The sequence below is a fragment of the Hyperolius riggenbachi genome, chromosome 4, assembly GCF_040937935.1.
Source record: "Hyperolius riggenbachi isolate aHypRig1 chromosome 4, aHypRig1.pri, whole genome shotgun sequence".
Classification (NCBI taxonomy): Eukaryota; Metazoa; Chordata; class Amphibia; order Anura; family Hyperoliidae; genus Hyperolius; species Hyperolius riggenbachi.
Window position 1 is genome coordinate 50,661,470 of NC_090649.1, and position 12,564 is coordinate 50,674,033.

At 39.6% G+C, this 12,564-nt stretch overlaps 11 non-coding genes across 11 annotated transcripts; all 11 read right to left on the minus strand.

Annotated features, from left to right (window-relative positions):
* Window positions 1-140: 140 nt before the first annotated feature.
* Window positions 141-212, minus strand: TRNAA-CGC (transfer RNA alanine (anticodon CGC)). Its single transcript has one exon. It is a non-coding gene; the product is annotated as a tRNA-Ala (tRNA).
* A 304-nt stretch (window positions 213-516) lies between these two features.
* On the minus strand, window positions 517-588 carry TRNAA-UGC (transfer RNA alanine (anticodon UGC)). Its single transcript has one exon. It is a non-coding gene; the product is annotated as a tRNA-Ala (tRNA).
* Window positions 589-1,296: 708 nt separating this feature from the next.
* On the minus strand, window positions 1,297-1,368 carry TRNAA-CGC (transfer RNA alanine (anticodon CGC)). The gene has a single exon. It is a non-coding gene; the product is annotated as a tRNA-Ala (tRNA).
* A 314-nt stretch (window positions 1,369-1,682) lies between these two features.
* TRNAA-UGC (transfer RNA alanine (anticodon UGC)) lies at window positions 1,683-1,754 on the minus strand. Its single transcript has one exon. It is a non-coding gene; the product is annotated as a tRNA-Ala (tRNA).
* Window positions 1,755-2,474: 720 nt separating this feature from the next.
* On the minus strand, window positions 2,475-2,546 carry TRNAA-CGC (transfer RNA alanine (anticodon CGC)). The gene has a single exon. It is a non-coding gene; the product is annotated as a tRNA-Ala (tRNA).
* Window positions 2,547-2,861: 315 nt separating this feature from the next.
* On the minus strand, window positions 2,862-2,933 carry TRNAA-UGC (transfer RNA alanine (anticodon UGC)). The gene has a single exon. It is a non-coding gene; the product is annotated as a tRNA-Ala (tRNA).
* Window positions 2,934-4,017: 1,084 nt separating this feature from the next.
* TRNAA-UGC (transfer RNA alanine (anticodon UGC)) lies at window positions 4,018-4,089 on the minus strand. The gene has a single exon. It is a non-coding gene; the product is annotated as a tRNA-Ala (tRNA).
* Window positions 4,090-4,797: 708 nt separating this feature from the next.
* TRNAA-CGC (transfer RNA alanine (anticodon CGC)) lies at window positions 4,798-4,869 on the minus strand. The gene has a single exon. It is a non-coding gene; the product is annotated as a tRNA-Ala (tRNA).
* Window positions 4,870-5,183: 314 nt separating this feature from the next.
* On the minus strand, window positions 5,184-5,255 carry TRNAA-UGC (transfer RNA alanine (anticodon UGC)). Its single transcript has one exon. It is a non-coding gene; the product is annotated as a tRNA-Ala (tRNA).
* Window positions 5,256-5,975: 720 nt separating this feature from the next.
* Window positions 5,976-6,047, minus strand: TRNAA-UGC (transfer RNA alanine (anticodon UGC)). The gene has a single exon. It is a non-coding gene; the product is annotated as a tRNA-Ala (tRNA).
* A 314-nt stretch (window positions 6,048-6,361) lies between these two features.
* Window positions 6,362-6,433, minus strand: TRNAA-UGC (transfer RNA alanine (anticodon UGC)). Its single transcript has one exon. It is a non-coding gene; the product is annotated as a tRNA-Ala (tRNA).
* Between the last annotated feature and the right edge of the window lie 6,131 nt (window positions 6,434-12,564).

The window sequence follows — 12,564 nt, forward strand, 5'->3', positions numbered from 1 at the left end:
CTCTATTCCAAGGTGCATAGCGTTTGCATGAAAGTCAGAAATATTGACACCTCACTAAGCATCTGTAACAGGAAACATTGGCGCTTCCGGTATGGGATCCATTAGCGCAAGGGGGACTTTGCAGTTTGTAGAAGAAAAGCTGGAGATGCCAGGGATTGAACCCGGGGCCTCATACATGCGAAGCATGCGCTCTACTTCTGAGCTACATCCCCCAATGCTGTCAGCAGCGTCGTGGTACCTCAGCAGGCCTTTATCTCCTACAGCAGAAAATGGTAATTAGCAGCTGTTTAAGTTGGAAAGTGATGTTACGGATCATTTTTAAAAATTTTCAGTATGGCTAAGGGACAATTTTTTTCCCACAAAATAGGTGGAACCTTTCATTTCACGAACAATAAGAGTTTGCATTAAAGTCAGAATTGTTGACACCTCACTAAGCATCTGCAGCAGGAAACATTGGCGCTTCCAGTATGGGATCCAGTAGCGGAAGGGGGCCTTAGCAGTTTGTAGAAGAAAAGCTGGAGATGCCAGGGATTGAACCCAGGGCCTCATACATGCAAAGCATGCGCTCTACCACTGAGCTACATCCCCTTTGACGTTCGCTATGGGGATGCACAATGAGTAGATTCGTACGGCACACCACTTTTCAGAATCTACCTGCTGTCATTGAGTACCTGGTAAATGGCAAGTTCTATCAATGGTACAGGTTTCTCTGCCTGAAATTATGTTAAAGCTTGATAAGATCCTCTAAAAACTTGGCTTCTCAAGCAGGTTGCTTAAGGGGTAATATTGGATGTTAAACTCTCATTCATGCCAATCATTCATTTCCTAACCTCTTCTTGTCATCTTTATCTCCTCCATCACTTCCTGACTCTTGATGCTGCTTAATTGCTTGCAAAGGCCTGGATTAAATCCTGCATTGAATCTTAAATCATCCTCCTGTGTGGCCTAAAAGAAAAAGTCTGGTACACACCATGCAATTTCCCATCAGACAGATGGGTCGATAGATAATCTTCGACAGATCCGATCGGATTTCCGATCGATTTTCTGATCACTTCAATGCAAATCGATCAGAAAAACGATCGGAAATGATCTATTCGACCCATCTATCTGGCGGGAAATTGCATAGTGTGTACGAGGCTGAAGTGCATTTTATTGGCTCTATTCCAAGGTGCATAGCGTTTGCATGAAAGTCAGAAATATTGACACCTCACTAAGCATCTGTAACAGGAAACATTGGCGCTTCCGGTATGGGATCCATTAGCGCAAGGGGGACTTTGCAGTTTGTAGAAGAAAAGCTGGAGATGACGGGGATTGAACCCGGGGCCTCATACATGCGAAGCATGCGCTCTACCTCTGAGCTACATCCCCCAATGCTGTCAGCAGAATCGTGGTACCTCAGCAGGCCTTTATCTCCTACAGCAGAAAATGGTAATTAGCAGCTGTTTAAGTTGGAAAGTGATGTTACGGATCATTTTTAAAATTTTTCAGTAAATCCGCATTTGGCTAAGGGCCAATTTTTTTCCCACAAAATAGGTGGAACCTTTCATTTCACGAACAATAAGAGTTTGCATTAAAGTCAGAATTGTTGACACCTCACTAAGCATCTGCAGCAGGAAACATTGGCGCTTCCGGTATGGGATCCAGTAGCGGAAGGGGGCCTTAGCAGTTTGTAGAAGAAAAGCTGGAGATACCGGGGATTGAACCCGGGGCCTCATACATGCAAAGCATGCGCTCTACCACTGAGCTACATCCCCTTTGACGTTCGCTATGGAGATGCACAATGAGTAGATTCGTACGGCACACCACTTTTCAGAATCTACCTGCTGTCATTGAGTACCTGGTAAATGGCAAGTTCTATCAATGGTACAGGTTTCTCTGCCTGAAATTATGTTAAAGCTTGATAAGATCCTCTAAAAACTTGGCTTCTCAAGCAGGTTGCTTAAGGGGTAATATTGGATGTTAAACTCTCATTCATGCCAATCATTCATTTCCTAACCTCTTCTTGTCATCTTTATCTCCTCCATCACTTCCTGACTCTTGATGCTGCTTAATTGCTTGCAAGGGCCTGGATTAAATCCTGCATTGAATCTTAAATCATCCTCCTGTGTGGCCTAAAAGAAAAAGTCTGGTACACACCATGCAATTTCCCATCAGACAGATGGGTCGATAGATAATCTTCGACAAATCCGATCGGATTTCCGATCGATTTTCTGATCACTTCAATGCAAATCGATCAGAAAAACGATCGGAAATCAGATCGGACCTGATCTATTCGACCCATCTATCTGGCGGGAAATTGCATAGTGTGTACGAGGCTGAAGTGCATTTTATTGGCTCTATTCCAAGGTGCATAGCGTTTGCATGAAAGTCAGAAATATTGACACCTCACTAAGCATCTGTAACAGGAAACATTGGCGCTTCCGGTATGGGATCCATTAGCGCAAGGGGGACTTTGCAGTTTGTAGAAGAAAAGCTGGAGATGCCGGGGATTGAACCCGGGGCCTCATACATGCGAAGCATGCGCTCTACCTCTGAGCTACATTCCCCCAATGCTGTCAGCAGCATCGTGGTACCTCAGCAGGCCTTTATCTCCTACAGCAGAAAATGGTAATTAGCAGCTGTTTAAGTTGGAAAGTGATGTTACGGATCATTTTTAAAAATTTTCAGTAAATCCGCATTTGGCTAAGGGCCAATTTTTTTCCCACAAAATAGGTGGAACCTTTCATTTCACGAACAATAAGAGTTTGCATTAAAGTCAGAATTGTTGACACCTCACTAAGCATCTGCAGCAGGAAACATTGGCGCTTCCGGTATGGGATCCAGTAGCGGAAGGGGGCCTTAGCAGTTTGTAGAAGAAAAGCTGGAGATGCCGGGGATTGAACCCGGGGCCTCATACATGCAAAGCATGCGCTCTACCACTGAGCTACATCCCCTTTGACGTTCGCTATGGAGATGCACAATGAGTAGATTCGTACGGCACACCACTTTTCAGAATCTACCTGCTGTCATTGAGTACCTGGTAAATGGCAAGTTCTATCAATGGTACAGGTTTCTCTGCCTGAAATTATGTTAAAGCTTGATATGATCCTCTAAAAACTTGGCTTCTCAAGCAGGTTGCTTAAGGGGTAATATTGGATGTTAAACTCTCATTCATGCCAATCATTCATTTCCTAACCTCTTCTTGTCATCTTTATCTCCTCCATCACTTCCTGACTCTTGATGCTGCTTAATTGCTTGCAAAGGCCTGGATTAAATCCTGCATTGAATCTTAAATCATCCTCCTGTGTGGCCTAAAAGAAAAAGTCTGGTACACACCATGCAATTTCCCATCAGACAGATGGGTCGATAGATAATCTTCGACAGATCCGATCGGATTTCCGATCGATTTTCTGATCACTTCAATGCAAATCGATCAGAAAAACGATCGGAAATGATCTATTCGACCCATCTATCTGGCGGGAAATTGCATAGTGTGTACGAGGCTGAAGTGCATTTTATTGGCTCTATTCCAAGGTGCATAGCGTTTGCATGAAAGTCAGAAATATTGACACCTCACTAAGCATCTGTAACAGGAAACATTGGCGCTTCCGGTATGGGATCCATTAGCGCAAGGGGGACTTTGCAGTTTGTAGAAGAAAAGCTGGAGATGCCAGGGATTGAACCCGGTGCCTCATACATGCGAAGCATGCGCTCTACTTCTGAGCTACATCCCCCAATGCTGTCAGCAGCGTCGTGGTACCTCAGCAGGCCTTTATCTCCTACAGCAGAAAATGGTAATTAGCAGCTGTTTAAGTTGGAAAGTGATGTTACGGATCATTTTTAAAAATTTTCAGTATGGCTAAGGGACAATTTTTTTCCCACAAAATAGGTGGAACCTTTCATTTCACGAACAATAAGAGTTTGCATTAAAGTCAGAATTGTTGACACCTCACTAAGCATCTGCAGCAGGAAACATTGGCGCTTCCGGTATGGGATCCAGTAGCGGAAGGGGGCCTTAGCAGTTTGTAGAAGAAAAGCTGGGGATGCCAGGGATTGAACCCAGGGCCTCATACATGCAATGCATGCGCTCTACCACTGAGCTACATTCCCTTTGACGTTCGCTATGGGGATGCACAATGAGTAGATTCGTACGGCACACCACTTTTCAGAATCTACCTGCTGTCATTGAGTACCTGGTAAATGGCAAGTTCTATCAATGGTACAGGTTTCTCTGCCTGAAATTATGTTAAAGCTTGATAAGATCCTCTAAAAACTTGGCTTCTCAAGCAGGTTGCTTAAGTGGTAATATTGGATGTTAAACTCTCATTCATGCCAATCATTCATTTCCTAACCTCTTCTTGTCATCTTTATCTCCTCCATCACTTCCTGACTCTTGATGCTGCTTAATTGCTTGCAAAGGCCTGGATTAAATCCTGCATTGAATCTTAAATCATCCTCCTGTGTGGCCTAAAAGAAAAAGTCTGGTACACACCATGCAATTTCCCATCAGACAGATGGGTCGATAGATAATCTTCGACAGATCCGATCGGATTTCCGATCGATTTTCTGATCACTTCAATGCAAATCGATCAGAAAAACGATCGGAAATGATCTATTCGACCCATCTATCTGGCGGGAAATTGCATAGTGTGTACGAGGCTGAAGTGCATTTTATTGGCTCTATTCCAAGGTGCATAGCGTTTGCATGAAAGTCAGAAATATTGACACCTCACTAAGCATCTGTAACAGGAAACATTGGCGCTTCCGGTATGGGATCCATTAGCGCAAGGGGGACTTTGCAGTTTGTAGAAGAAAAGCTGGAGATGCCGGGGATTGAACCCGGGGCCTCATACATGCGAAGCATGCGCTCTACCTCTGAGCTACATCCCCCAATGCTGTCAGCAGAATCGTGGTACCTCAGCAGGCCTTTATCTCCTACAGCAGAAAATGGTAATTAGCAGCTGTTTAAGTTGGAAAGTGATGTTACGGATCATTTTTAAAATTTTTCAGTAAATCCGCATTTGGCTAAGGGCCAATTTTTTTCCCACAAAATAGGTGGAACCTTTCATTTCACGAACAATAAGAGTTTGCATTAAAGTCAGAATTGTTGACACCTCACTAAGCATCTGCAGCAGGAAACATTGGCGCTTCCGGTATGGGATCCAGTAGCGGAAGGGGGCCTTAGCAGTTTGCAGAAGAAAAGCTGGAGATACCGGGGATTGAACCCGGGGCCTCATACATGCAAAGCATGCGCTCTACCACTGAGCTACATCCCCTTTGACGTTCGCTATGGAGATGCACAATGAGTAGATTCGTACGGCACACCACTTTTCAGAATCTACCTGCTGTCATTGAGTACCTGGTAAATGGCAAGTTCTATCAATGGTACAGGTTTCTCTGCCTGAAATTATGTTAAAGCTTGATAAGATCCTCTAAAAACTTGGCTTCTCAAGCAGGTTGCTTAAGGGGTAATATTGGATGTTAAACTCTCATTCATGCCAATCATTCATTTCCTAACCTCTTCTTGTCATCTTTATCTCCTCCATCACTTCCTGACTCTTGATGCTGCTTAATTGCTTGCAAGGGCCTGGATTAAATCCTGCATTGAATCTTAAATCATCCTCCTGTGTGGCCTAAAAGAAAAAGTCTGGTACACACCATGCAATTTCCCATCAGACAGATGGGTCGATAGATAATCTTCGACAAATCCGATCGGATTTCCGATCGATTTTCTGATCACTTCAATGCAAATCGATCAGAAAAACGATCGGAAATCAGATCGGACCTGATCTATTCGACCCATCTATCTGGCGGGAAATTGCATAGTGTGTACGAGGCTGAAGTGCATTTTATTGGCTCTATTCCAAGGTGCATAGCGTTTGCATGAAAGTCAGAAATATTGACACCTCACTAAGCATCTGTAACAGGAAACATTGGCGCTTCCGGTATGGGATCCATTAGCGCAAGGGGGACTTTGCAGTTTGTAGAAGAAAAGCTGGAGATGCCAGGGATTGAACCCGGGGCCTCATACATGCAAAGCATGCGCTCTACCTCTGAGCTACATCCCCCAATGCTGTCAGCAGCATCGTGGTACCTCAGCAGGCCTTTATCTCCTACAGCAGAAAATGGTAATTAGCAGCTGTTTAAGTTGGAAAGTGATGTTACGGATCATTTTTAAAAATTTTCAGTAAATCCGCATTTGGCTAAGGGCCAATTTTTTTCCCACAAAATAGGTGGAACCTTTCATTTCACGAACAATAAGAGTTTGCATTAAAGTCAGAATTGTTGACACCTCACTAAGCATCTGCAGCAGGAAACATTGGCGCTTCCGGTATGGGATCCAGTAGCGGAAGGGGGCCTTAGCAGTTTGTAGAAGAAAAGCTGGAGATGCCGGGGATTGAACCCGGGGCCTCATACATGCAAAGCATGCGCTCTACCACTGAGCTACATCCCCTTTGACGTTTGCTATGGAGATGCACAATGAGTAGATTCGTACGGCACACCACTTTTCAGAATCTACCTGCTGTCATTGAGTACCTGGTAAATGGCAAGTTCTATCAATGGTACAGGTTTCTCTGCCTGAAATTATGTTAAAGCTTGATATGATCCTCTAAAAACTTGGCTTCTCAAGCAGGTTGCTTAAGGGGTAATATTGGATGTTAAACTCTCATTCATGCCAATCATTCATTTCCTAACCTCTTCTTGTCATCTTTATCTCCTCCATCACTTCCTGACTCTTGATGCTGCTTAATTGCTTGCAAAGGCCTGGATTAAATCCTGCATTGAATCTTAAATCATCCTCCTGTGTGGCCTAAAAGAAAAAGTCTGGTACACACCATGCAATTTCCCATCAGACAGATGGGTCGATAGATAATCTTCGACAGATCCGATCGGATTTCCGATCGATTTTCTGATCACTTCAATGCAAATCGATCAGAAAAACGATCGGAAATGATCTATTCGACCCATCTATCTGGCGGGAAATTGCATAGTGTGTACGAGGCTGAAGTGCATTTTATTGGCTCTATTCCAAGGGGAGCTGGGAAATTTGGGCGCATGGGGCTAGTGGACAAAAAGGGCGCCGCCATAGACGGCCATATTAATTAGCGTTTATCTGGTGCCTAACGGGAAATTAGGGCGCCTGTGTTAATATAGGTTTTATACATACACTAATCCTCTTTTTAGGTGTACAAACATATAAATTACTGTTTTACATGCATATTAACAAATATTCATTTAATGATTTAAAAAACACCTTATAAATCAGTTCATAAGCATTATTTTCATAAACCTTACTTTTTTCATTTCAATCGTGAAAAAAGGGCGCAGTTGTTAATATAGAGTTTATACAACTAATAAACCTTAAATAGTATTTCATACATTTTTACACCCTATTTCTCATTTTCTATTGCAAATTTACATATATGTTTAACTACATACCTATTTTAACGTTTATATACTATATCTGTTTAATCATTATATGAACACTTTCAAAATCTGTCCACCAATTAATTTTCATTTTAATATTTACAATAAATCACTATTGCACCAATGTACGCTACTAATCGATGTATGAAGAATAATTTATAATAAATCATTATCTAAGTTTTGTAAGTAAATTTTTTTTACAAAATTACAAATCCAATATTATATAATTTACGAAATACGTGGTATTATATTAGTTGTGATAAAATTATTTCCTAAACTTTTAATTTTCTGTGCCCACTCTTCTTGTGACACTTTAATTTTCCACTCTTGTTATAAATATTTTCATCTTTAACTCTGTTGATTTCATTTTCGTGTGTAATTTTTTTCCATGTATTGCAGCTTTTTTACTTTTCAATTTAATAATGTTACTTCACCTTATGTCCCTCGTTTTAGTACCCCTTTTGTAGTTGTGTTCTCTTCTGTGTTCATCTTGTATGTAAACCTTTGTGCTCCTTTTGTCATTTGTTACTATTTGTTTTATCCTCCTAATAATTTTTGGACTCTATTATTGTGTAATGTCTGTTTTTCCTGGTTACTCTAATTCATGTCCTTATATCTCCCTTTACAGCATACATGTTCCCCTCCCATTTTTCTGTCCAATTCAAACCTAGTTTTTTACATAATTACATTCTTCTCCTCGGTGTTACCCAGAACTTAAACATCTATGACAATGTAACTGTGTATGTGTGGCCTGATATTCCAAATACTAACATGACTCACTTTCACAAAAGACCTCTTCAATGGCTGACTAGTTGACAGTGTACTCATACATGATACAGTTATGGCTTTTGCCTATCATTGTAGTATTGTTAACGTACTAAACCTTTTTTCCTTTTTTTGCATATTCTCTTTTCAAATCCTCTATATTGTAATTGGGAAAAAAAAAAAATCTACAAGAATTACTAAGAAACACATACTTCAGTACAATATCTTTATTTAAACTTTCTTATTTATTACTTTATTGTAATCACCATTCCATACAACTGCTATATCACATACAGTATCTGGATGTAATAAAATAAAAACATTTCTCATAAACAGAATTCTCTTATATATCTTTAATATATATCCTTTTTTTTATCATTTTACATCTTTAATATTACATTTAAAAACACTATGCAATTCAAATACATAATTTACATAGTATTCAATATCCCTATTAGTTCTAATGTTAGTGTTGTGGCCAATATTAATTTGGGCTAGTATGTTCAGTACCATGCTATGAGAGATTACTGTATACGAATTATTTTTTCTTTTAAACTATCTCAATCTCACTAACTATATTCTAGTAAAGTGTTTTATAGTTGAAATTAATTATGAATGAGGATCACACTGTAGTCACGTCCTGTCTGAGTCAAGACCAAGTCAGCAACCTACATACCTGATATTTAACTCTTTCAAGCAGGGAGGGAAAGAAATAACATGAACACAGCAAACTTATATGTGTGCTAGGCACTGTACATACACATGTTTTTCTCATAATGTCAAATGTATGTTGTGGTATTCTTCAAGGTTCACTTTAATGAGTAATGCAGCTCTACCACTTGCATGGAGACCAACATGCTTGCGGACAGAAAACTAAGATATACATGTATATCTTCGGCAACAAGGGAATGGAGAAAGCAAAATTTTTGAAATTTTTTGTAAGTTGTGATCACTCCTTGCAAATGCTATTGTTGTAAGTATGTAATAAGTAAAAACATGTTTTATTACATCTGTTTTAATGTTTATGTATGATGTATATTTCAATAGAAAAAAGTTTTATATTAAAGTTCAATTAAAGTTTTATTTGAAAAGAAAAATGTGTGGACAATTTCATACAGGAGTTAGAGAAAACATAAGTAAGCGTTGAGAAATAACTATTGTTAAAAAAATTCATCTTCAAATTGAAACGTGTTCACCTTTAACACTACATGTTAAAGGTCAACTGTGTGTACTACTTTTACACTATATGCTAAAGGGTAACTGTAGTAAGAACTACTATATGGAGGCTGCCATATTTTTTTCATTATAATCAATATCAGTCGCCTGCCAGCCCTGCTGCTCTATATCTCTGCAATATTTTATGAAGAACACCGGAAAAAAGCATGCAGCTAGTCTTGTCAGATCTGACAATAATGTCAAAAACACCTGATCTGATGAATGCTTGTTCAGGTGCTCTGGCTCTTATTATTAGAGCGAGAGAATCAGAAGGCCAGCCAAGAAATTTTTATTGATGAAAAGGAAGTTATTATGGCAGGCCAAGTATACCTCTTAATTCTGTTTCCCTTTAAGATTATAGATACCCATAGGGCCTACATTAAAAAAATCTTGAACTACTACCAGCCCAAGCATCACTTTTCTATGGAGGCTGCCATATTTTTTTCATTATAATCAATATCAGTCGCCTGCCAGCCCTGCTGCTCTATATCTCTGCAATATTTTATGAAGAACACCGGAAAAAGCATGCAGCTAGTCTTGTCAGATCTGACAATAATGTCAAAAACACCTGATCTGATGAATGCTTGTTCAGGTGCTCTGGCTCTTATTATTAGAGCGAGAGAATCAGAAGGCCAGCCAAGAAATTTTTATTGATGAAAAGGAAGTTATTATGGCAGGCCAAGTATACCTCTTAATTCTGTTTCCCTTTAAGATTATAGATACCCATAGGGCCTACATTAAAAAAATCTTGAACTACTACCAGCCCAAGCATCACTTTTCTACATTCAAATAATTTTGTAGCAGCACGGACTCTACAGTAAGTAATATTTTACAATTTTACTTAAAGGGGAACTTCAGCCGAAACAAACATACTGTCATTAAGTTACATTAGTTATGTTAATTAGAATAGATAGGTAATATAATTTTTTACCCACACTGTTTTAAAAGTACAGGCAAATGTTTGTGATTCATGGGGGCTGCCATCTTTGTCATGGGGGCAGCCATCTTTTTGGTTGAAAGGAGGTGACAAGGAGCAGGAGACACAGTTCCAACTGTCATGTGTCCTGATAACCCCTCCCAGCTGCACACGCTAGGCTTCAAATGTCAAATTCAAAATGTAAAAAAAAAAAATTTGCACCAAAACAGCAGAACGAGAGCTACAACATCAGAAATCCCATCATGCTTTGCACAGCATCAGGGGAAAAAAGCCCGGGCAGTTTTCTTCTGTGCAGCTAAAAATGAGGCTTGGATAAGAGAAACAAAGTTCTGATGCTGTGATACTGTTAAAGAAACACCAGGCCTTTTCAGTGCTGCTGAGTCGATTTTTAGTCCGGAGGTTCACTTTAAATGACAGGTACACGTGTTTACTTCTTCTCTATAACATGTTCATTAGCATAATGTGCTACTGCAGTATGCTAATGCAGTTGAGTACGCAAATAAGTGCACACATGGCCGTGGTTGCATAAGCACAGGTAGGCCACAAAACACCTTGACAATGCTTTCAAACTACTTCCAAAAAAAATAGAGCATGGAGAAGGATAGCCAGGTACAGTTCAACAAACTTATGGCAGGGGCTGGTGGTACAGGACCAACACAAATACATAAAAATTGAATAAGTATACTATGTACATGCATTTATATTTAAGTGCGCTGGCTAGTACACCAAGTACCTTGTGTAATCTAAGAATTCAACACTAATTGTAACAGCATTCAAGAGCCCACTGATGCTCCATTATAGAAAATTAATACCTTACTCAGATGAAAAGGGTCATCAGCTAATGTAGTCAGTGGCATGTATTACAATCTTTATTACTGTTTTCCTTACAGAACACAGACCACTGTTAATATCAACTCATAAGTAATAAATAAGCAAGTAGCATTAACAAAACAGAAAAGTAGGCCACACCATTAGCACCTCATGACATTCAGGAGTGTTATACACGATGAGCAAATTCTTCGTCCGTTGGCTGAAAACCAAGACATGAAGGTAACAAACTATGCGTACATTAAAGGGACACTGTAGGGGGTCAGGGGAAAATGAGTTGAACTTAACCGGGTGTTGCCATGGTGCCCCCTCAGACGTCCTGTGCCTGCGGAGCCACTCACGGATGCTCGGTCCACGACTCTTGTCCACTTATGAAATTTCTGACTTTAAAGTGGTAAAACCAATGCTCTTGCATTGACGTGTCCTCCCTCCTGCTAATGTCAACAGGAGCGTACGGCATAAGTCCAGCTTGGTCTGTGTATGCGCAGTACGCTCCTGGTGACATCAGCGAGAGTGAGGACCCGGATACACAGGCAAAGTTCTTTAGAGACTTGAAAGTATGAAATTACAGAAGTGAACTGGAGGCGTGGCCGGAGTCCTCGACGTGCTACCAAGAGAAGCCCAGGGTCAGTTCCAATCATTATCACATTACCCCCCCTACACCCTTTTAAGGACAAGCAAACTGCAATGAGGCGTCAAGAAGATTAACCCGAAGAATTAATCCACTAGTGAAAAGGCACAGCGGCAGTCATGGGAGAATATATAAGCCGTGCAAGGTATGAAATAGTACAATTAAAGCTGGCCACTAAAGATCCAATCTTTTTCATACAATCTTGCTATTTCAATGTAATATAAGGTAACTGCATGAAGTATCTATTCAGTTAATTCAGTGCATTTCACCTTTCACTACATAGATTTGGTAAGATTGGATGAAAAACAATGAATAATTATTGCCCACCCTAAGGAGTACATTTCAATTTTTGGAATTCGGTATTAATGATTTAAATTCTTAAATAAGGACAATTCTTAAATTCTTAAATAGAGCGTACTGACAATATACTCACAAGTGATTACGTTAAGATAAGTATCCTTAATTTAAAAGTTTACAGCAGTGCATAAAATAAAATAAATTTTTATCAGTCCATTTACAATGCATATTAATACACTTGTTCGATCTGTAATATTAAATTGGGTTTAAAAGTTATAAACGTTGTAAGATATCTATTTTGTAAATCTTTATCTTAGATTAAACGTTTAATATTAAACTACGTTTATTTGAGTTATCCTGAATTATTGTAAAGTGATTTATTCATAAAATCTTATTTTAGTTTATATCTGTTAAACGTTAATGTATGTTTCCTCAAAAAGCATTAAACAGCGTTTATTTGAGTTTTGACTAATCGTTAAAATAT